Genomic DNA, 22,265 nt, shown 5'->3' with positions numbered 1-22,265 from the left:
TCTCGCTTCAGCTTTTGGAAACAAGGTATTGGCTCAGGATTATACAGAAACGTCAGTTACACTCATTTTTGAATCGATTACAAATCCCAACATCGACGAACTAAGAATCACCAGTCGCACATCAGAGGAAATTTGCGTAGTGAATCAGTTTGTTGAATGGAACAAAAAGAAGGGCTTCGCTTTTCTTCTCTATACTAGAGGGTTTCGTGTCGGTGGTCAAATTTTTCGCAAACAAGTTTCTCTGTTACCTCGATATTCCTTATAGTTAGCAGCGATTCTAAGTGTCTATTCGTCTATTCGCATTGCAACTACTATGTTCTTCAAGCATCGAACGCTGTCTCGTCCATTCCTTCGATATATGTCAAAACTCACAGGAATTTATTTCATCATGGCGTACACATTAGGTCCTTGAAACTAGTAGCGGAAACGGAGTATGAGCGCATTTCGTTAGAGCGTATTGCCTACGTAAAGGGCAACCGTACATTCAGGGGCAAACCTATTGTTCTCTTTTGATTGACAGGTCCTGAACCTACTGCTCTGTAGCCCCTGGGAATAATCAGTCCTTCTCAGAAACCTCCCCTCCTCCTCCCAACCCCTCCACCTCGCCCTCACCGACACAACTACACTTTCAGGTAACAATTATTCCAGTACTCCCTCCTACGCGAACACTTTGATTGAATAATTAATTAAATTGATCAATTAATTAACCCCTCTATTACAGCAAATCCCTCAACCTTCCGTTTCCACCCACCTTGAAATTGACAGGTCTGTGACTTAAAATTCAGTTTCACATCAAAGGGGATATTGTTTATTTATAAAATTCAATTTTCAGGGGTTGGATCTCTCTTGCTCATCATTGTCTGCTGTTTGGCAAGATCTTGGAAAATACATCGAAAAGAATTAATTAATTCGATCACTTCTTTTTTAATCCAATTGCACACGAAACACTCGTCACACATAATGACACTGTTAAAAATGTTTAGATTGCAAAGCACACGCCGTCCGCTGGCCCACACGCACCGCCAGCTCGCGCCACCGCAGCAGCCTCTAGACCGCACCACGCGACGGCGTCCGAGAAAGAGATCACACTACAATGGACAGGGGCCTCGTGACCGCTGCCACACTGCCGGCAGCCTCGTGCAGCGCACAGGCAGCGAGTCGCGCTGATCCCCGAACAAAAGCGTCAAGTGGCGACATCCGTTTGACTTGCGATACCCAACACCTGCTCTCTCCCTCTCTCTCTCTCTCTCTCTCTCTCTCTCTCTCTCTCTCTCAAGCTGTAACGTCCTGTAGCCTGCCCCTACTGGGCCTGCACGCACCGTCGGTCGCAGTCGAAGCGAACCACAAACAAAGCAGCGTTTACCTGATAAACCCACAAATGTGGATGTCTTAGAAACATTCCCCACTCTTTCAGATTGACTGAGTAATTAATTAAATCGATACCCCTTGTGTGGGGCAGTTTTTACACACTTCCTATTTCTGGATACTAGGACTGGAACATTTGGCGGAATTCGATCCTGCAACCACTTGGTTTCCAAGCCCTACCGGATTTTTTTGCCCCCTTGCCTCCTATTTGTGTATACCGGCACAGTTAGGTCATTTAGTAGGAAGTACATCACACTGGAGGCAGGTGAAAATTACAGATTTCGGCTCAGTGGCACGCTGCGTCCTTAAACAGTTTGTGGGAGGGTCTGAACATTCAGCTGTCCTGAGGGCGCTGCCACTGGGAGCCGCCCCTGCAGCCCAATAGCTGGCTGGCCTGAACTCTTCTTTGTACCTGCCGCTCACGAGGGCCTTAATCCAAAATCCTATGACTAGGACACTGGCTTTTCAGGTCTGTGGTGCTACCTTTTCTGGTAGAAATGCTGTCTGTGATTGGAATCAAGTCAACCCATTCAACCACATACTTGAGTTGGATCCTGTGGAGACGTCTTTTAATGGGTACAGTCGTTGGTTATCCGTGTCTGTGGTACTCTCGTATCTCGAAATGACCCACCTTGTTCAAGCCCATCTGCTAAACACCCCGTACAGCAGAAACCCCATTGTGGGTTTTTAGACAGTCCCTCTGCATTCTGTAACTCTTCCTCAGTCTCTGCCCCATCCGTGTTATTCGTCCAATTTAAGTCGGAACTGAGCGGAAGTCGGAGAGTGCTGTATCTAAGACCTTCCGCATCCTGTGGAGAAACAAGCAGAGCTAAGTTAATGCGGCAGAACCGTCTTTTGACCACTCGGTGGAAATGAGAACATGTTGTCATAGCTCCAACAACTGTGTACAATGGGTAAGATCAGCGCCAAACGAAGCTTTCTCCAGCAACACAGTAGACTAGTCAGTACGAGAAGTTACGTGCTGTTTCTTATCAGGAAAATTAGGAACGTGGTGACCACTATATTTAAACTCATCTTTCGCAGCTACGGGGTAGGAGACGTGTCGGTGTTCCATTTTGATTGATTGCTCATATTGCATTCATGTCCACAATCACTATATCGGTGCCAGTCATCCTTGGAAGATGTGCTCCAACCTAGACTCTCTCCATCTCAGTCAATCATTGTGTAGTAATCAACATCATAACAGCGGACGGATGGGATGGAAAAGATACCATTAATTAGGGACAATGTAATGTAACAATCACCACAGTTGTTAGTGAGCTCAGTTTAACAATTTCACCAGTTTTTCCGTAATTTCAATGCCGACCAATGACACAGGGGCATGCTTCCCAATTCATGTATCGTCGCAAAACAACCCCTCTCCTATTTTGCGTGTACCATACAGTAGATCGTAAATGTAGATAGATGACAGTGCAGTACATCCATTCATGGTTAGTTCTCGGACATATACATCAAATTATATCAGAAAGCACTCAATACCGATTTAGACAGTGTATCTACATATTTCTAGCACTTCGATCTACTGTAATTTACAGTTACGTTTACCCACCTTCCCCTTTGTGGATAGGAGTCACAGAGCATTCTCGCATTCTTAGGGTAAAGTTGGAGATTGAAAGATATCCTTGCGTTGTCTTTGACCGAGCCTCCCTACCACACTGTTCTCGATTTAACTTGCAGCTGATCAGAAGTAGGAGGGTATCTGCACCAATCTTACTCATGACGCCCATCCAAGTACACAAGATCTCTCCAGATGCGGGCATGTCGAGGAGAGCACCCCTTATCAGTGTATGGTAGATAGTAGATTCTCCAGAATACGCAGTCTCATTGATTTTGATCAGTACGCTTCTCATGGCATATTTGTATAAATTTATGTGTCCTCAGTCAATTTCCGTAATTTTACCAGGCTTTCGCAATTTTACATATTTCATCGTATTTCCCTCAATATTTACTCTCACGTCAATTTTTCGTGATTACACCAGGTTTTCCTCGAATTTTACCGATTTTATGTCCTTTTTCATTGTTTTTCCACACTTTTCCATATGTATATGGTCATATTACTGTTTCATTTTCTACGATAATGTTTACGCGTCTTATACAGTAATCTACAAAAAAATCCTAACACTTGCCCTCTCCCCGATCATCCACATGCATGTATTTTGGATAGGACGAACGTAAAAAGTATAGCGATAGTCATTTCATACCAACATAAAACTGAAGACTGGATTTATGTCCAGGATGTGACAGAGAAATGGAGTACTTCGATATATCTTCATTTATCTAGAGTACTGAAATAGGTTTTCCATCGATGAACAATATTCATCACACATGCATTGGAAGCCCTCTGTTGACAGTTGTGTGCAGACGTAAGCTGTCGACAAAAATGGTTCAAATGGCTCGGAGCACTATGGGACTTAACATCTCTGGTCATCAGTCCCCTAGAACTTAGAACTACTGAAACCTAACTAACCTAAGGACATCACACATATCCATGCCCGAGGCAGGATTCGAACCTGCGACCGTAGCAGTCGCGCGGTTCCGGACTGAGCGCCTGAACCGCTAGACCAGCTGTTGACAACTGCAGGTACACAGCACTGTAAGTCACTCACAGAACACCCAATTATACAGAAGTCGATCGCAAGCTCTACCACACAAATGGTGCACCCCGAGAAAATAAATGAAAAAAATGATTAAACGCATGATAAATGACCTACAGCAACATCTCCCTCTCTCTAGATCATCAATCTACCATTAAATCACACATCGTTACAACCGCTCTCAACCGATCACTCCATCTAACGCAGATCCATGTCAATTTAGAGGCAGACGGTTCTCGTTTCTAGGAAAGCGTCAAAGACAGCAGTCAACTTACATGTATCACAATTAACTCAATACACATACTGTAGAATGTTGAAAAACTACAGCAATTGTTCTGTAAGGCATTTGTTAGCTGACACTGCATAGGTATGGTTGGCGGAGAGTACAGAAAGCACATTGCAAATACTGATTGTTATGGTTCAAAACACCTAAACAATCTTACACAGAGTCAAATAGGAGATTCGTTCTGTATTTGTATACTGGAGTCTCCACCGCTGGTACTTTGGACTCGCACCTCAGCCTGTGATCTGTAAATTTATTACTCTTTATTTGGTAGTCATTCATGTTAAACATTCTGTTCCAACTGTCTTACCGCAGTCGACGAAAAATGACTATTTCTTTGGTTCCTGGTGCTTCCATGTCAACTTTTTTTCGTTTTCCTCTTACTGTCGCATACTCATTCCCATGTGCAAGAATTTTCCTGCACCAAGCAGAAGCCATTCAAGTACGCCCTCATCCCCCTCAATTTCCCCCGAATTTTGGAGTATTTTCACTCATTTTCCCGTCATGTTTTTGTAATTTAGTCGATTTTATGTCACTTCTGTCCTTGTGATCATGACATCACTTCTGTCCACGTATTCTAAAACTGCTTGTAAATATAGTATTGTTGTCATCATCTAGCGCAAATGCACTGTTTGGTCGGATGGTATAGAATAGCACTGTACTCGAGTGCATACAGTCACCTCCAAGCACATATTCTACGGCTGCAGTGCGTTTGCTCTGTTTTCTGTGTGTCTGTGAGTGTGTCGAGAACAGCTCCCACGACCCAGTCCATCGCTGGTGGGTGCAACTTTCGACACAGAACACATCTCCAGATGTCTCTACGACGGACATGAGGCATTGCGATCCTCCTCTGAACATCACTCTGGATATAATGCACCCTTCAAACCCTATCCCGATGCGGCACATTGTGGATCCGCGTCCCAGCATCACTCCAGATACAACGCTTGGTGGAGCCACACCTAAAACTAACTCAGGTCTACTCTGGCTTGTAGGCTGAGTGTTGGCGCTGCGTGTGGGACACTGGGACATCAGCATGTGGGATGTGCGAGTGTCGGCGATCTGTCACATCTAGACACGACAACTACTGCTACGGAAACGATTGTGGGTTAAGTGTGTCATGTTTAGTGCTTCTCAATACATCGCATTGGACTCTGTCTTGCAGAGGTATTTGTTGTTGTTACCATCCCATCATGTGGTAGATCCTTCCTCCTCGTTCTGAATGTAGTGGAGAGAACCAATGAAGGAATTCTGCAGTGCTTTAGAAACCCAACTGCAAAATCAAATTCCCGATTTATCAATTTATTGTTTACAATAGTTGTGCTGCGAGCACATATCTGTCTAGACCCTCTCACAAATTGTTTAAGGACATAGCATGCAACTGAGCTGAAATTTCCAATTTTCAGCTACCTACAATGCGATGGACTCCTTAGCAAAACTGTGTCGGTATCCGCCAATGGGAGGTAATGGGAAAAAATCAAAAAATCCGGTACGGTTTCGAAACCAAGTGGTTGTAGGATCGAAACCCTGCCAAATATTCCGGTTTTTTTTTTTTTTTTAAGTATCGACAAGTAGGAAGCATGGAAGAACTGTCCCACACAAAGAGTACCGATTTAATTAACTACTCAATCAATGTGAAAGAGCGAGGGAATGGTTCCAAGACACCCACAGCTGTGGGTTTTTCAGGTAAATGCTGCTTTGTTTGTGGTCCTATCTGACTGACCAACGGTGCGTGCAGGCCTGACAGTGGCACTCTGTGGGACGAGAGAGAGAGAGAGAGAGAGAGGGAGAGGAGGTGTTTTGACAGCAATTTCTCGGGTCTCAAATATCAGAGGGATCCGCGACCTGACGCTTTAGTTCAGGGATGAGCACTACGTCCGGTGTGTGCTGTGCCCCAGGCTGGCGGCGGTGCGGCAGCCGACGTGGTGCAGTATCTCGGACCCTGGCGCACGGCGCGGCCCAGCGGCTGCTCAGCTGGTGCCAACCAGTGCCGAGTACGCGTCAGCGGGTGGCAGGTGGCAGATGGCCTGGGCTTCCCGATTTAAAGATTTTTAACAGAGTAATTATGTGTGACGAGTGTTTCATGTGCAAGTAGAATAAAAAAAGAAGTGATCGAATTAATTAATTCTTTTCGTTGTATTTTCCAAGACCTGCATCTTTCCAAACAGCAGAGAATGATGAGCAAGAGAGATCCAACCCCTGCAAATTAAATTTTATAGATAAACAATAAACCTTTACTGTGTAATTGAATTTTGTGTCGTGAGATCTGTCCTCTGCAACACACGTCCGTCGGTTTCCAGGTTGGTGTGGAGCAGGGTGGAGGGGGGGGGGAGGAGTTCTGGATGATTTACTATAAGGTAGGGGTTAATTAATTCTTAAATTTAATTAATATTCAGTCAAATTGATAGAGTGGGAAAGAGGCTATTCGAATAACTCGGGCCTGGAAGTGTACCTGTATTGGCGAGGGGGACTGGGAGAGTTGGAGGTTGCCAGAGGGGTTGGGAGGTTGGGGAGGGATGGGGGGAGATTTCTCAGAAGGATGGATTATCCCCAGAGGGTCATAATCCACTTAGCAGAACAATAGGTTAAGGACCTGTCAATCAAAACAGAACAACAGGTTTGTCACTGAATGTATACTTGCTCCCGATATAGGCAACCCACACTAATGGAATGTGCCGATACCCCTCTGCCCTACTGCTCCTGCATTGCGCTGTCAATTTCCCTAACTGCTAGCTACACGAATGTTTACCCGATAGTATGTAGCTTCCAACAATTCACTGTTACAAATGAGATCTCTCACGAAGCGAGGAGGAATTTATCTATACTGAGCATAGATTTTCTGGATCTGTTGCCAACACTCCTGCATTTCTCAAACTTTGATTTTAAGTCTTGGGAATACGAAATTTGTTTATCCACTGTCACAAAATACTATTTCCCAAAGCAATCGCTTAATGTCGATGACTTCACAGCTGTACTGAAAAATGTCTTTTCGCAAATGAGGCAAGATGTAGAGCCAGCTGTAGTTTAGGTGATTAATCCTTATTTTCTCGAACACTGACAACACCTGTTTGTATCAGTCATTTCGAGAAAATATATTTCGACAGTACATGGGTTAAGTGACTGACTCGATGTCAAAGACAGTCACTGTTCCTGCCAAATATGGGCACAAGGCACCCCACCACAAGCAGACTCAGTCGGAAGTGACGCTTATGGGGCAGTCAGGTGGAGTGGAGCAGACTGGAGGCCTGTTCTAGTTCGAGCTGTGAGCTCTTCCATCTGACGTGTGTGCACTGGCTCCAGGAAAATCATTACAGTGGCTTCTGCAAGCTATAGCACTAACTCTCAAGAAATGGTGGTAAAAACAGGTGGTATGCTCTGAAAAAATTCTCTCGAGGTTCCATGCCCGTCAAATGGTCTACAAACCACGAGCTTTCCGCAGAGTACTCCTCAGCCATCATCCAATGGTGACTGTATTTTGGCTGCTGCTACTGTACTTATACACCCATGCTGCCTTCTGTGTGTTTAGCTGCAGGCCACCGTCTTTATTGTTGATGTTGCCAAAAATCTTTTCTTTGTCTCTTCCTTAATTACGCTGTCCCCGAAACTACATGTCCATGTAATAGTAGGAGTGCCTTCAGACGCGATACCGTGTCCTTGTCCTAGAGCATGCTGCGCTACCGCTGATTCCTCACCGTACGTGTTGTACACGGCGCTGTCCAGTAGTACGCAGAGGCGATCTGCCAACGCCCGCCCGGTATTTTATCTACTCCTCGCGTCCTGAGGCCTACATCGCCGTTCACAGGCGTCACGAGTCGTCGAATTTTTGTTGCAGCCCTGAATACCCAATAGATTTTATGCATCGGTAGGAGGCGGCTAGTCTTTCCTGTTACTGAACACAGAACGACAGAAACGCAAGTTTCTTCGAGTCCTGCTCGGAGTCCTTCTGATTAGATGTCTTCGGAAAGGCGGCGGTTGTTGTAGCCGTGTCCTCGAATACATTACGTAAGTCGCTCAGTTCCTTTGGCAGGTTTCCAGAGTCTGAAACAGCTTCCACGCGATGGGCCGAGGTCCTGAGAACAGAACGTTCCTGCGACAGATGGCGATAGCTGGTAGCATGCAGATATCAGTCCGTGTGGGTAGGTTTCTGGTACCAATGCAGCTGAGACAACTGTTTGCTTTACGGCCTCCGTAGCCGTGGTTCCCATAACAGCTGCTCGAATCGCTGCACACACACGCCTCGAGCCGTACTTATGACAGGTGCTGTGTGCTCCACGGGCCGCCGAAATAACTTCAGAAACTAGTATCGAGAGTTCTTTTCCTGATCCCACAATTAGCACATTGTATGAGTCGGGAACGATGTCCTCGTAGCAGACAGTCAGGCGGGTAAACGCCGTGTCAGCATCCGAACCATCCTACAAAGCGAGAGCCCGCCTGCCTGGTCACCGTGCTGTCCAACGACTGAGGAGAACAACACAGGACTTGTGGTGTGGACGTTTAAGCAACAAATATTAAAAACAGTGGGAACCGTCACCACGACACCAGTGTTCACACAGGCCCTGAACTCATACAGGACGGCTGGCATCCGGGACAGTAGCCTGACGGGCGTCCCCCTTGTGAGAAGATTTGGACGCTCCTGCATCTCGTGACTCCACAGCCGCGGCACTCGAGGCGATACCCGCCACAACACTGGTGTGTGCACACTCGTACCGAGCAAAAGGCAGACGGACGCCAGCAGCAGTGGTTAAACACCCCCGGGCAGCGTCGACGTAGCATCGTGTCAATCCACATATCGAATGGTTCGGAATGCCGTTAAACAAACCAAATCTGCCCACACCTGCCGACTACACCGCCACCTCACAGCAGGAGGCCCAGCATCGACAGTCCCGCAATATAACATCCGCTTACAAAAATTAGCTGCACTTTCATTGGACACACGCGCGAAGATCGATATCTCCACACAGCCTCTGCAGCCACAGCCAACAACATTGGACGTACCCAATTTCCCACACCAGCCGGTGGGCTTAAATGCTTGTACACCAACTCTACCATCTGCTCACCTTCTGAAACATTCTGTCGGGTGCTTTCAGTCACAGATGGCCATTTCACGGAGGCAAAATGTGGTATTAGCGATTCTGAAAACGTGTCAGAGAGCACGGAACAGGATGTCGGCCGCTGGGTGCAGCAGGCGCTGGCGCGACGCCGCCACAGCGCCGGACACGCCGCGCCGGCGGTGCCCGCTGGCCGGCGTCACACAGCGACGAGGGACGGACTCGCCAGGGCGTCGTCACGCAGCGTGGGCTCGCGGTCTTCGCTTTCACTGCGCGTCAGGCGTTCTATCTCCGAGTTACCCTTTGGACTTTGTTTATCCGTAGTGCAGTGTCCACTTTGTGCAATCTCCTCATCGTTTGCCTTTCTGTTCGCACTCGGTGATCTGCTGTCAACGGCCCCTCCCAAGATAGCAGAGCACCTTTGACCCATTTGGTCGTGGATCATCGTCCAGAGCTGACTTAGATAGGAAACGTCGTTTGGTGAACTCTTAGAAGTGAATAGACAGTCGTTGTAAGTTGCTTACGTTATGTACCGTGAAGTTTCACCAGCTGCGACATAGTCGCCTATACGAACAGTAATCCAATACTGTCAAATGAGTTTTACTCAAGTCTTTGATCACAATATCAATTATCTGACGATGATCGGTTTCAGTCCGTAATGACCATCCTCAAATCTACAATAATCAATTATAAACACCTAGTGAGTAGTGTGTCTTTCAACACAATACAACAATACGCATCACAATATACCATCATACAACCAGGGAAATGTACAGATAAAATACGATCGGTGCGCGCCTAATAACATTCTGGCGGCCGACCCAACAGAAGACGCTGATCATTGATCTGTCTTTTTTCAGCTGTCATATAGACATTTTATTTTTCATAGGCAATTTATAGGTTGCTACAGGCAATGTATCACGTATATTAACTTTTGACTGTAAATTCACCACAAAAGGGTCGGACCCATTCTCTTCATATATTTCCTTTTAATAATTTTATATGGGTAACTGTATTCGTCTTTTAATGTATCACAATTGGCTTGTATGACAGTTATCAATATTTAAAAGTCTGCTACATGTATTTTACCTAATGTGTTTTTATCAGATTATGTTTTTTGTGTAAGTGATGACTACATCTAAGCCCACAGTAGCAACATCTAGGTAGGATGTAGGCAAACAGATTTCTGGTAGCTACTTTACTGCAGTAGCCATTGCAATAATGACTTTGTGGACGACGTGGCCCATTCTACACGTTATCTTACGTCTATGTGACGACGCTGTACTGATCACATTACGACATGGTGCAGAAAAGGTACGTTTTACCGTATTTTATCTGTACATTTCCCTGATTGTGTGATAGTATATTGTGATGCGTATTGCTGTATTGTGTTGAAAGACACACTGCTCACTATTTGTATATTGTAGAACTGAGGATGGCCATTACGGACTGAAACCGGTCATCGTCAAAAGAATTGATATTGTGATCAAAGACTGGAATAAAAAACATTTGACTGTGAAGTTTACCGACGATTATTTGCACTTAGCCATTGGGGCAAAACTGTGTAATAGTGGCAGGGAGAAAGTGTCTTAGCGGCGAAACTGCACCAAAAGACGTTCCACGAACTCACAGACCCGTCCTGCCGTGACGACAGTGACAAAGTCTGTCTCCGCAGTAGTAGTGACCAAGGTTTACCAAACAGAGATCTTGACCTAATCAGCTCACTCTGTTCGTCTCTGAGCGTCATAAATGTCCGGAGTTGATACAGTCTCAGAGCAGAACATTTCTACATAATGTGTATATATATTTCTGTAAAGAATTAGAACAGAAGGGCCTCACTATCCCGTTACAGAAAGTTGACGATGTGGCAGAAGGAATTACTGTAACAGGTTACACTCATTTTTGATCTCTCAAAACCAATGTGTTGCTGTGTTGACGTCACATACCGCCTTCACTACACACTACTGTGCAACGAGAACTTTTTTCGTCAATGACGTGTTACTGAAATGGTTCAAATGGCTCTGAGCACTATGGAACTTAACATCTGAGGTCATCAGTCCCCTAGAACTTAGAACTATTTAAACCTAACTAACCTAAGGACACCACACACATCCATGCCCTGCGACCGTAGCAGTCGGGCGGTTCCGGACTGAAGCGCCTAGAACCGCTCGGCCAACGCGGCGGCTGACGTGTTATTCCAGAATATGATGCTGTAAGACATTAGTGAATGAAAATAGGGAAAGGATGTCGACACTTTTTACATTTTCATCTGCAAAATCTGAAATTATCCATAGCTAAAATGTTGCAGAACTAAGACGTTTAAGAAGATGTAGTCCAGGAGATTAATGCATATTTTCTCGAACATTGACAACACCTGTTTCTGTCAGTCATTTCGAGAAAATATACTTCCACTTCTGATTCTTAGCAGTTTAAAAACCGAAACATTTTGAATATTCTGTTCCGTTTACTGATTTACTCTTATGTATTATTTCTGATGGTGTAGTGAGGCCTTATGGTGTACTGAACTGCGTGTGCTGCATTTTATCAAAATTTAGTGATAGTATGTTTGCAGAGAATAACTGATTAATTTTCGAGAAAATATTATTTACGTTTTCAAGCGCTGAAGCTACTCCGTTAGGCTTGTTTATAATACTTGCATCGTCAGCAAAGATGTTCAATAATATACTAAAGAACAAGAGTGGACCCTATATCGACCCCTGTAGTACACCTGTACCTATTATTCACCGTTCTGAAGATGGTATTTCATTGCATACACTCTCAGAGTTTCTTAATGCAAGAACTAGTAGCTTTTTAGGTAGATGGGATGAAAGCCAGTCACCGGCGAGACCTCGAATATCATAACTTCTGAGCTCGTCTAGAATATTGTGAACTGCATAATCAAATGTTTGCGGTGTGGTGTAAGTAACTAACTGCAGCCTTCGCAGTCAAGAAAGAGAGCACACAACAGTGAGTGACTGTTCAGGACCATTCAGTTGTGCTTTAACGAGTTACTAAGTGATATATAAAGCTGTGTGTACTGCAATGTGAAAGTTAGTTTGATTTCGTAATTTAGACTCCTAGTATTTCAGTATCCCCTATGCTTCTGACTATTTTTAAACAGGTTGTTAGCTAAAACGTCGAAATCGGCCACGATAGTATCTGTATCACTTGAGACTAAGAAAATAATTACAAAAATTTCTTGTAACGCTGGCTTTATACGTCTTAATCGTTTCACAAACTACGCGTGTATAAATGGGGGAGTGGATCTGGAAAGCTGTGCGGCGCCGCTGCTGGTAGCGAACGAGCCGGCGTCTGGAGAAGGGGCGAAAGTTGGGTGAACGCCCTGGCTGTGGAGGGGGAAGCGCTTCCGGAGGGGCGGTAATTAGCCGGCGGGGCGGGCGCAGCACAAAGTCCTCTCGAACTGCGCCGCCGGCGCCAGGGGGGAAGAGAGAGTACAATTAACTGCTGAAGGCCGGCCTTAATTCGCACACAAAGCGGACGCCTGCCAGGTCTCATCCGGGCCCCCTTTTTAAAGAAATATCACCGATCGGAAGGCACGACTACAATTCATTTAGTTTTCCTCTCCTTTGTTATACAACGCGGATGTGTAATATCGGCGACGAGAAGAATAATAAACGCCTCTGCGCTCCCTCCTTTTCGCCGTGAGGCAGAGGGACCTCTGCTTGGCAGCGAGCGTCGTCCCGAGCTCGACGTCGACTTCAGACCGAGGAATGCCGCAGTGAAGTATCGTTCGTTTCCGCGTGCCCTCCTCACCTACGTTGGGATTAGCTGGAAAGCGCTCGATACGCGATGCGGTGGTCAGCAGAAGCTGTTTTTCGCGCGGTCGTACGTATATGTCACACTGCCGTGTTCCATATTTTACGACATTTCTCTGCTCTGAAATTTGGCGCTTCGCCTTCGTCCGAAGACGAATGACGGACAGAATCTCTGAGCAGAAGGCCGCCTTAACAACAAGTATGAGCTGCACAGAGGTATCTGACGAGACTGCCGTTGGGATCTGGTAAGTGAACCGTATCCATCCATAAAACGATTCGTAACCTGCCGTGGCAGGTGGGCAGTCTAGCGATAACAATGAACGCTCATCCTCTGAACGTGCGTGTTTTAGAAACGGTAAGTAAGTCGTTTGAAGAATGGAAGCAGTAAGAGTTTTGAACTGATCACTGTAACACAAGTGTGTCACTTGAAATGGTAGTAAGTATGAAATATGGAAGTAACGCAGACGATGACTCGGGCATGGATGTGTGTGATGTCCTTAGGTTAGTTAGGTTTAAGTAGTTCTAAGCTCTAGGGTACTGATGACCACAGCAGTTGAGTCCCATAATGCTCAGAGCCATTAGGGAGATGACCTAGCCATAGCTAGCTCAGTGAAAACTGTAGCAGCTAAGAGCGACAATTAATAAGTATCCGAGGTCTAGGTCGTTTTAAAAGATTCTCCTGGCGATAGAGTAAATAAAATGACACGATCTTATGTACAAACAGTTCACACAAGTATACATCGGTGAGTGAACACCGCAGCCCAATTCGTGACTGAACGTCGTGGGGGCGTTGCGGGCACGCGACGTATTAAGTGAAGCGTATTAGTGTAGCTGAGATCAACGGGAACCAGGGGAACCGAGCTGGCGACGACGCTGGCCGAAGACTGGCTTATCCACTGGAAGCGAGCGGCGAATCGTTGCTGCAGTTGCCTGGGAACGAGCATCGCGGAAACGGCGAAACTCGTCGACTGTCGGCGAGCTGCTGTCGCTAGCGCCTGCGGAACTTTGTCGAGTGACAGCGAAACTGGGAGCGGCCGGCGAGGCGCGGAGGCCTGAGGGAGGGGCGTCCGCTCTGTGAAGCAGGCGAGGCGGCAGGCCTGAGGACAGGGGCACCGCGCCCCCAGACTGGACACTGGGTCAGTGGAAACTTGTCGCCCGGTCGCACGAATCAGGTTTCTCGTTACACCGGGCAAACTGTTGCTCGAAGTGTGGCGCAGACCCGCGGCGGCCGTGTAATCCCACTGGGGACGTGCTCTAGTAAGTCGCCGTCGCAGCTCCAGACTACACGAGCCTTACTGCGGAGTCTCCTCCCGCTCGAGGCCTTCCCCGACGGCGACGGCACCTCCCAGCAGCGCGCGTCACGAGGCCAGAATCTAGAGCAAACCAGAACAACCCCCGCCACACCGTCACCTCGCCTCGAGGCTGGAATCTGGAGAGCTGCACGGCTTCGAGGAGCACAATAGTGGGCTCACAGAATCAGAAGGGACGCACACACCTGGCAGGCTGCAGCTGGCGCCCGCCAACCACAGGGGCGCGATTTGCGGAAAGTGCGTGGCTGTGCGTGGACGCGAGGCGCTATGTCCGGGAAGGGAACCCACCGACGACGCGCAGAGTGCGTGCCGCGCCGGGTCGCTGCCGTAGTGCGTTGCCAGCGTGCACCGATACGCCGTTCGGCTGGTGGCCGCGACTTTTCGACCTACCGATGTACGTGACATCGGGTGTCGGGTTCTAACCTCGTGCACCCCTTCAGATTTTGCTTTCTCGGTGGTTCCCCTAAATTCCTAAGGCAAACTCTGTGACTGTTACTCTGAATAAAACCTACTGACGTTAATGGATATTACATAGTGGTAATGGTGAGTAATTTCGGAAATAAGCGCTGCAGCTTTAAAGACTCGGCAAAAGCGTAGTCAGTTACTACAGCGGTGATCGCCGAGAGTAGTTACCTAGAGCTGTCAGCAGCTCTTGTATACCCTTTTCAACCATCAGAACCATATCATAATCATGTAATAAATCAAGTGGTTGTTGAGTCATTTTCTTTGCATCCCAAGAGAAACCCACTGCAGTATAATACCAAGATGTATCTAAATCATATGCTTTCATACAAGTTTTTCTAAAATTTTCGAACACATCAGCTAACAATACTACATTAGTTTTCAGATACAAATCATGATATTCACCAAGATTGTTCATGTTAAATTTTTTCCAAACCATTTTTGATGTTCATAATCTTCATCACTTATAACACAATCATTCAGTTTATTGTAAAATTCTTCTTTTGCTAGTAAATGTGTCTCTTCAAAATTCTTAGAAGAATCCATGTAATCGTACGGATATACACCTTTTCTTTTCACTAGATTAAATAATTCTGATGAGAATAACTTTTTGGTATTTTTCATTTGATCTCTCTTCAACATTTTGAAATTTTTTGTACTCTTACCAAAAGTGATGTATTTATTTTCATTTTGTGAGGTTAGGTCTATCTCCTTATCATTATAACCAAGTTCTTTCACAAATAGATGTGAATCATTTCACATTAAATAATGTAAAGAAATAGGTATAAAGCTGGGAAGCTTTAGTTTTAAATTACAATTATTGCACAATGGAACAATGTATTTACCAGTTAGACGTTCATGACAATGAACCTTTCTATGATTTCTTGTATAATGACATTTACACTGTGTACAAAATTTATATTTTCGATCACTTGATTGTTCTTCCAGTGTAAGTGGTTTCATTTCCTCAATTTCAGAATAAATTATTCCAATCTCTTTAGCCTCTTGTTTCATGCATTCTATGAATTTTTTATGACAATTAGGTCCTCTATAAACAACAGGATCTTTATAATGTCCATATACGTACTTGATGTAGCAGCAAAATCCGCTTGTTTAATGCTTCTGATATTTCATTGTGTACAACTTTTCTGGATATGGATGACAGTTGTCCATCTTTAAAAGTAAAGTTTCCAAATCAGCATAAATAATAAAATGGAACTTTCTGTGTGTGTTGACATTTTTTGAAATTTACATATGATCCTTGCTTTGGCATTTCTACTTTCAATGTTTTTTTAATTAAACAACATTTTGTGTGTTCATCTAACTTTTCCTTACTGTTGAAGTGAGGTAAACACATGTCACAAATACATTTTAATCCATCATGTTTTGTAATTCGCCCGCATCTCGTGGTCGTGCGGTAGCGTTCTCGCTTCCCACGCCCGGGTTCCCGGGTTCGATTCCCGGCGGGGTCAGGGATTTTCTCTGCCTCGTGATGGCTGGGTGTTGTGTGATGTCCTTAGGTTAGTTAGGTTTAAGTAGTTCTAAGTTCTAGGGGACTGATGACCATAGATGTTAAGTCCCATAGTGCTCAGAGCCATTTGAACCATTTTTTGTTTTGTAATTTCACTCAAAACAAGGTGAGATAAATTCTTTATCCAACAATAGGGAGAATTTTCAGCACCCTCTCCTTCATACTTTTCGTGATATTTAATGGATACACTTGATATTTTTTATCAAATGAATAGATGTTGATATATACACTAACTATACTCTCTATTTTTGCAAACTGATCAACCACAACAGGAAACTCAATATTTTCAAGTTTCTGATCAAGATCAAGACCAATATTTTTGTATTTCATTACTCTTTCAGCATTTTTATTTACTGGATACAATGTGGATTTTATAGCCCGCAGAAAACCTTTTTGATCATTATTTTTCACATTAATACATGCTTTCTTATTTTTAATTCTAATTGGTAATGGAATGTAAGATGATCCCCTAAATGGAACATAACTGTTAATTGCTAGCCATAAACCAGTAAATCTATTTAATGTCCATCCTGATCGTTGTGCTCGAAAATTAGATATTTTCATTAAAATATCTCACTTCCCACACTCGAATTTTTTACTAAAATGTAGTTTTGTGTTTGTTGTCCAAATTCTTGAACTTTATTATCTGTCTGTAGTTTGTACTCACAAAATAAATTTCAATTTATCTTCAAACCACGACGTACTCTCAGGTTGTCTTTCATAACATTCAGAATTTTCGTCTTTACTGCAGACGATCAGGTTCAAGTGAATCATCCTGGCAGATTAAAACTGTGCACTGCACTGAGACTCGAACTCGGGACCTTTGCCTTTTGCGGGCAAGTGCTCTACCAACTGAGCTACCCAAGCACGACTCACGCCCCGTCCTCACAGCTTTACTTCTGCCAGTACCTTGTCTCCTAGCTTCCAAACTTTACAGGAGCTCTCCTGCGACCCATGCAGAACTAGCACTCCTGAAAGAAAGGATACTGCGGAGACATGGCTTAGCTATAGCCTAGGGGATGTTTCCAGAGTGAGATTTTCACTCTGCAGCGGAGTGTGTGCTGATATGAAACTTCCTGGCAGATTAATACTGTGTGCCAGACCGAGACTCGAACTCGGGACCTTTGCTTTTTGCAGGCAAGTGCTCTACCAACTGAGCTACCCAAGCATGACTCACGCGCCGTCCTCACAGCTGTACTTCTGCCAGTACCTCGTCTCCTACCTTCCAAACTTTACAGAAGCTCTCCTGTGACCCATGCAGAACCAGCACTCCTGAAAGAAAGGATATTGCGGAGCCACAGCCTGGGGGATGTTTCCAGAATGAGATTTTCACTCTGCAGTGCATCATTTTTATGGAATGGCAGAGGGAAAATATTCTCCCTCTGCAAATTTTAAACAAATGGAAGATATAATTAGATGTGGTGTTTCACTAGCCCTAACTTTTAATGAAAAACATACTATTTTTATCACAGAATATGGTCTTTATGACTAGCTATGAGTTCAAAACACCCAGCTGCGAAACAATTTAGGAGATATGTTACTCATGAAGTCGTATCATCAATCAGAAAATTTGGTGAATACAAACTACAAAAATTAAACTACTCTTTACTTTTTGCAAGACTTATAAAAAATGTGTCTCTTAAATGGAGTCGATTGTTGTCATCATCAACAACAAACTTACATACAGCAATAAAGATGTTTTTGTGATAACTGATAAAGACAATAATCCATTATTTAAAGGAAAAGATGTTGCTAAAATATTAGAATATAAAGACACTGATAAAGCTGTTAGAAAGAATGTTGACAATGAGTATAAAGTAAAATATGAAGATATTTTAAACTCAGCCTAAAAAGCGGGGTTGAAAGGTAATGAAAAAATCTACAATATTTATTAATGAATCTGGATTATAGTCTTCAATTTTAAAATAAAAAAAGAAGCTAAAAAATTTAAAAGATTTCAGAATAGACCATGTTGAACATTTTTGAATTCATTCAGTAGAAGAAATGTGATTTGGTTTTGGGAACATGATTTAGAGATATTTGGGTTCCTTTATTGGAAGTGAAAAACATGTTAATTGCAAATGATATCCTATATTTTTTATCCTCCGCAGATCTTATACTAATAAAAGTCAATGTGGAAATAATTACAATGCTCAAATAATAGATAGAAAAACAAGATGTGCTTTATTCACTATGGAATTTCAGGCAGGATGACCATCCTGCCAGGAAATCATAGTAATATTAAAAGAGATTTTCAAGCTGCTAAAAGTTTAGCCACTGGGAATAATATAGATTTTCAAGTGGATTAAATCTTTACCCACTTGGAATAATACAGATTTTCAAGTATCTAAATGCGTAGATAACATAGATTTCCATCACCATGTAAGAAAATATAATTCAATATTTCTCTTAAATGGATTCGATTGTATAATAATAATCAAGTGTTTATGAGCGTTGATAAAAAGAATAATCCATGGTTTAAAGTAAAAGATGTTCCTGAAATTCTTAAATATGAAAATATTGATCAAACTATGAACGTAAATGTAAATGTAGATAAAGCAAAATATGAATAAATTGTTAGGTCCCTATTCCATAGCGGTCTAACTTATAACGAAAATAGAGCGATATTTATCAATGATGCAGGAGTATAATCACTAATCTTGTCATCCAAGAAAGAAGAAGCACAAAACTTAAAAAATGGGTTAATCATGAAGTTTTACCTTCGTAAATATGGTGAATACTAACTACAAAATACAATTAATAATTTAGAAAATAAAATTCAAGATTTAAAAAATAAAGTTGAAAATATGAAAAATAGTAATAGAATTATCTTCAACATTGCCAGACATATAATTCAAGACAAAGATGAAATTATTGATAATCATGCCACTCCTCCAACCCTTAATCAAGATGTACATAGTGAATTTATTTATTCAAGAAAATCATATGTGGGAGTATCCATATTATGTTATAAGAACTCAAAATTGTTCTGTAAATTATAGCTTGCATGAATTACAAACAGATTATCCAGAAATCGAAATAATTTTGAGACTCAGGAATCCAAACTCAATAAATATATACAATTTAATGAAAGGAAGATTACTAATAATTTCTTAAAGAAATCATTTTGAATCAAGTTTAAATGAAGATATTGTTGTAAGAGAAATAATGAATATTAAAATTGAGTATAAACCACTTACACCTTATAAAATTACATTCTCTATACTTACCCAACTGTTGTGTGAACTGTCAAAACTTAACCATTTAACATAAACTTTATCTCCTTCATTTCTCAAAACTCTTTCAACGATGTATACATCAGGATACTTGGTTTTCTGTAACTCTTGTTCATAAAAATTTCCTTTTACTTCTTTGCTATCTAGAGCCTACAACTTAAATGCAGTTGGATTAGAATGAATCTTATCTTTAACTTCAAAAATTTCTGTTGACCGATTTGCAGTATATCCTTGTTTGAAAAGACCTTTAAGTTTATTGTCACTTTATCACATTTTTAAATTTAGCCAGATCATTAGATACAATTGTGCCTATTTTTAAATTTATCTCACTAACTTCTATTGGTTTCATTCTTGTTGTAGAATGTTTTGTGTTATTGCATTCATCAACTAATTTCGAATCTAGATCAGTCCATTTATAATTCCCTTGTAAGTCAAATCTCTTCCACATCTTTTCTGTTAAATCGTTCAACAACAGATGCCTTTAATGCTGAAAAAGTTGAATAATAATTAATGTATTTCTTCATCAGTTCTTGAAAAGCTTTGTTATGGAATTGTTTGCCATTATCTGTCTGTAAATTGTTTGGCTTTCTACTTATGAAAATTTTTTCGAATGCATCAACTACAGTCTTACCTGTTTTATCTTTAACAGGAACAGGCCATGCAAATTTTGAAAAGATGTCAATGATTGTCAATAAAGATATGTTTATTTTTGAAATTCATTTCAAATTACTTGAGTCCATTTCGACTAGATCAGCTTGCCATAATTCGTATATGCCAAAAATGACAAACTGTCTACTTTTAAATTTTTTTCTCATCGCTTTATGTAATTCATTATTTATTTCTTCACGAATATTATTTAGATCTTCACTGCCGACTGCTAAAGCAGTCTTAGAACTTCATTAACTAACAAAAATTTTTTAACGAATTTCCTCTTCTTGGTTTTACATATTGTACAAAGATATTCGATTCTTTGTCTTCCATTTTTTGTTGTTACTCTGTGTGGATTACGTATCTCAGTAAATTATTCACACTTCAAGCAATGAATATGATCGTCCTTAAGGACTAAATGCGAAGTGTGACCGCTCTGAAGAGCTCAGTGCAAAGCACTATCGTCCATTTAAATAGATTAAAAAATATAATAATATAATTTTAGCTGCCACTGTCACCATCTTTATATTCTACAGGTAATTCACCACACATGATTAACTCACGTGAAACAGGGACAGTCTTAACAGCTTTATTTAGAGATATATGTGTTTTATCATTCTTTTTCATTTCAAGTGATGGGTTATTAAACTGTGTTGGATATAAAATTTGCAGCTCATCAACGTTGAAACTTTTATCTCCATTTTAAAATCAGTGTGTTGTTGTTGTTGTGGTCTTCAGTCCTGAGACTGGTTTGATGCAGCTCTCCATGATACTTTATCCTGTGCAAGCTTCTTCGTCTCCCAGTACCTACTGCAGCCTACATCCTTCTGAATCTGCTTAGTGTATTCATCTCTTGGTCTCCCTCTACGGTTTTTACCCTCCACGCGGCCGTCCAATACTAAATTGGTGATCCCTCGATTCCTCAGAACATGTCCTACCAACCGATCCCTTCTTCTAGTCAAGTTGTGCCACAAGCTCCTCTTCTCTGCAATTCTATTCAACACCTCCTCATTAGTTATATGATCTACCCATCTAATCTTCAGCATTCTTCTGTAGCACCACATTTCGAAAGCTTCTATTCTCTTCTTGTCTAAACTATTTATCGTCCACGTTTCACTTCCATACATGGCTACATTCCATACAAACGCTTCCAGAAAAGACTTCCTGACATTTAAATCTATACTCGATGTTAACAAATTTTTCTTCTTCAGAAACGCTTTCCTTGCCATTGCCAGTCTACATTTTATATCCTCTCTACTTCGACCATCATCAGTTATTTTGCTCCCCAAATAGCAAAACTCCTTTTCTACTTTAAGTGTCTCATTTCCTAACCTAATTCCCTCAGCATCACCTGACTTAATTCGACTACATTCCACTATCCTCGTTTTGCTATTGTTGATGTTCATCTTATACCCTCCTTTCAAGACACTGTCCATTCTGTCATCTGCTCTTCCAAGTCCTTTGCTGTCTCTGACAGGATTACAGTGTCATCAGCGAACCTCAAAGTTCATATTTCTTCTCCATGGATTTTAATACCTACTCGGAACTTTTCTTTTGTTTCCTTTATTGCTTGCTCAATATACAGATTGAATAACACTGGGGATAGGCTACAACCCTGTCTCACTCCCTTCCCAACAACTGCTTCCCTTTCATACCCCTCGACTCTTATAACTGCCATCTGGTTTCTGTACAAATTGTAAATAGCCTTTCGCTCCCTGTATTTTACCCCTGCCACCCTTGAAAGAGAGTATTCCAGTCAACATTGTCAAAAGCTTTCTCTAAGTCTACAAATGCTAGAAACGTAGGTTTGCCTCTGTTTTAATCTTTCTTCTAAGGTAGTCGTAAGGTCAGTATTGCCTCACGTGTTCCAACGTTTCTACGGAATCCAAACTGATCTTCCCCAAGGTCGATTCTATCAGTTTTTCCATTCGTCTGTAAAGAATTCGCCTTAGTATTTTGCAGCTGTGACTTATTAAACTGATAGTTCGGTAATT

At 42.5% G+C, this 22,265-nt stretch overlaps 1 protein-coding gene and 1 non-coding gene across 6 annotated transcripts in view; both read right to left on the bottom strand.

Moving 5' to 3' along the window:
- Positions 1 to 22,265, bottom strand: part of LOC126481546 (neurexin-1) — a 2,075,559-nt gene that overhangs the window by 1,956,554 nt on the left and 96,740 nt on the right. The window lies entirely within an intron of this gene.
- Positions 17,482 to 17,556, bottom strand: Trnac-gca (transfer RNA cysteine (anticodon GCA)). The gene has a single exon. It is a non-coding gene; the product is annotated as a tRNA-Cys (tRNA).

Source organism: Schistocerca serialis, chromosome 5 (assembly GCF_023864345.2).
Source record: "Schistocerca serialis cubense isolate TAMUIC-IGC-003099 chromosome 5, iqSchSeri2.2, whole genome shotgun sequence".
NCBI classification, from domain to species: domain Eukaryota; kingdom Metazoa; phylum Arthropoda; class Insecta; order Orthoptera; family Acrididae; genus Schistocerca; species Schistocerca serialis.
The sequence above is the reverse complement of the archived record's forward strand: the minus strand, read 5'-3'. Positions and strand labels throughout refer to the sequence as shown.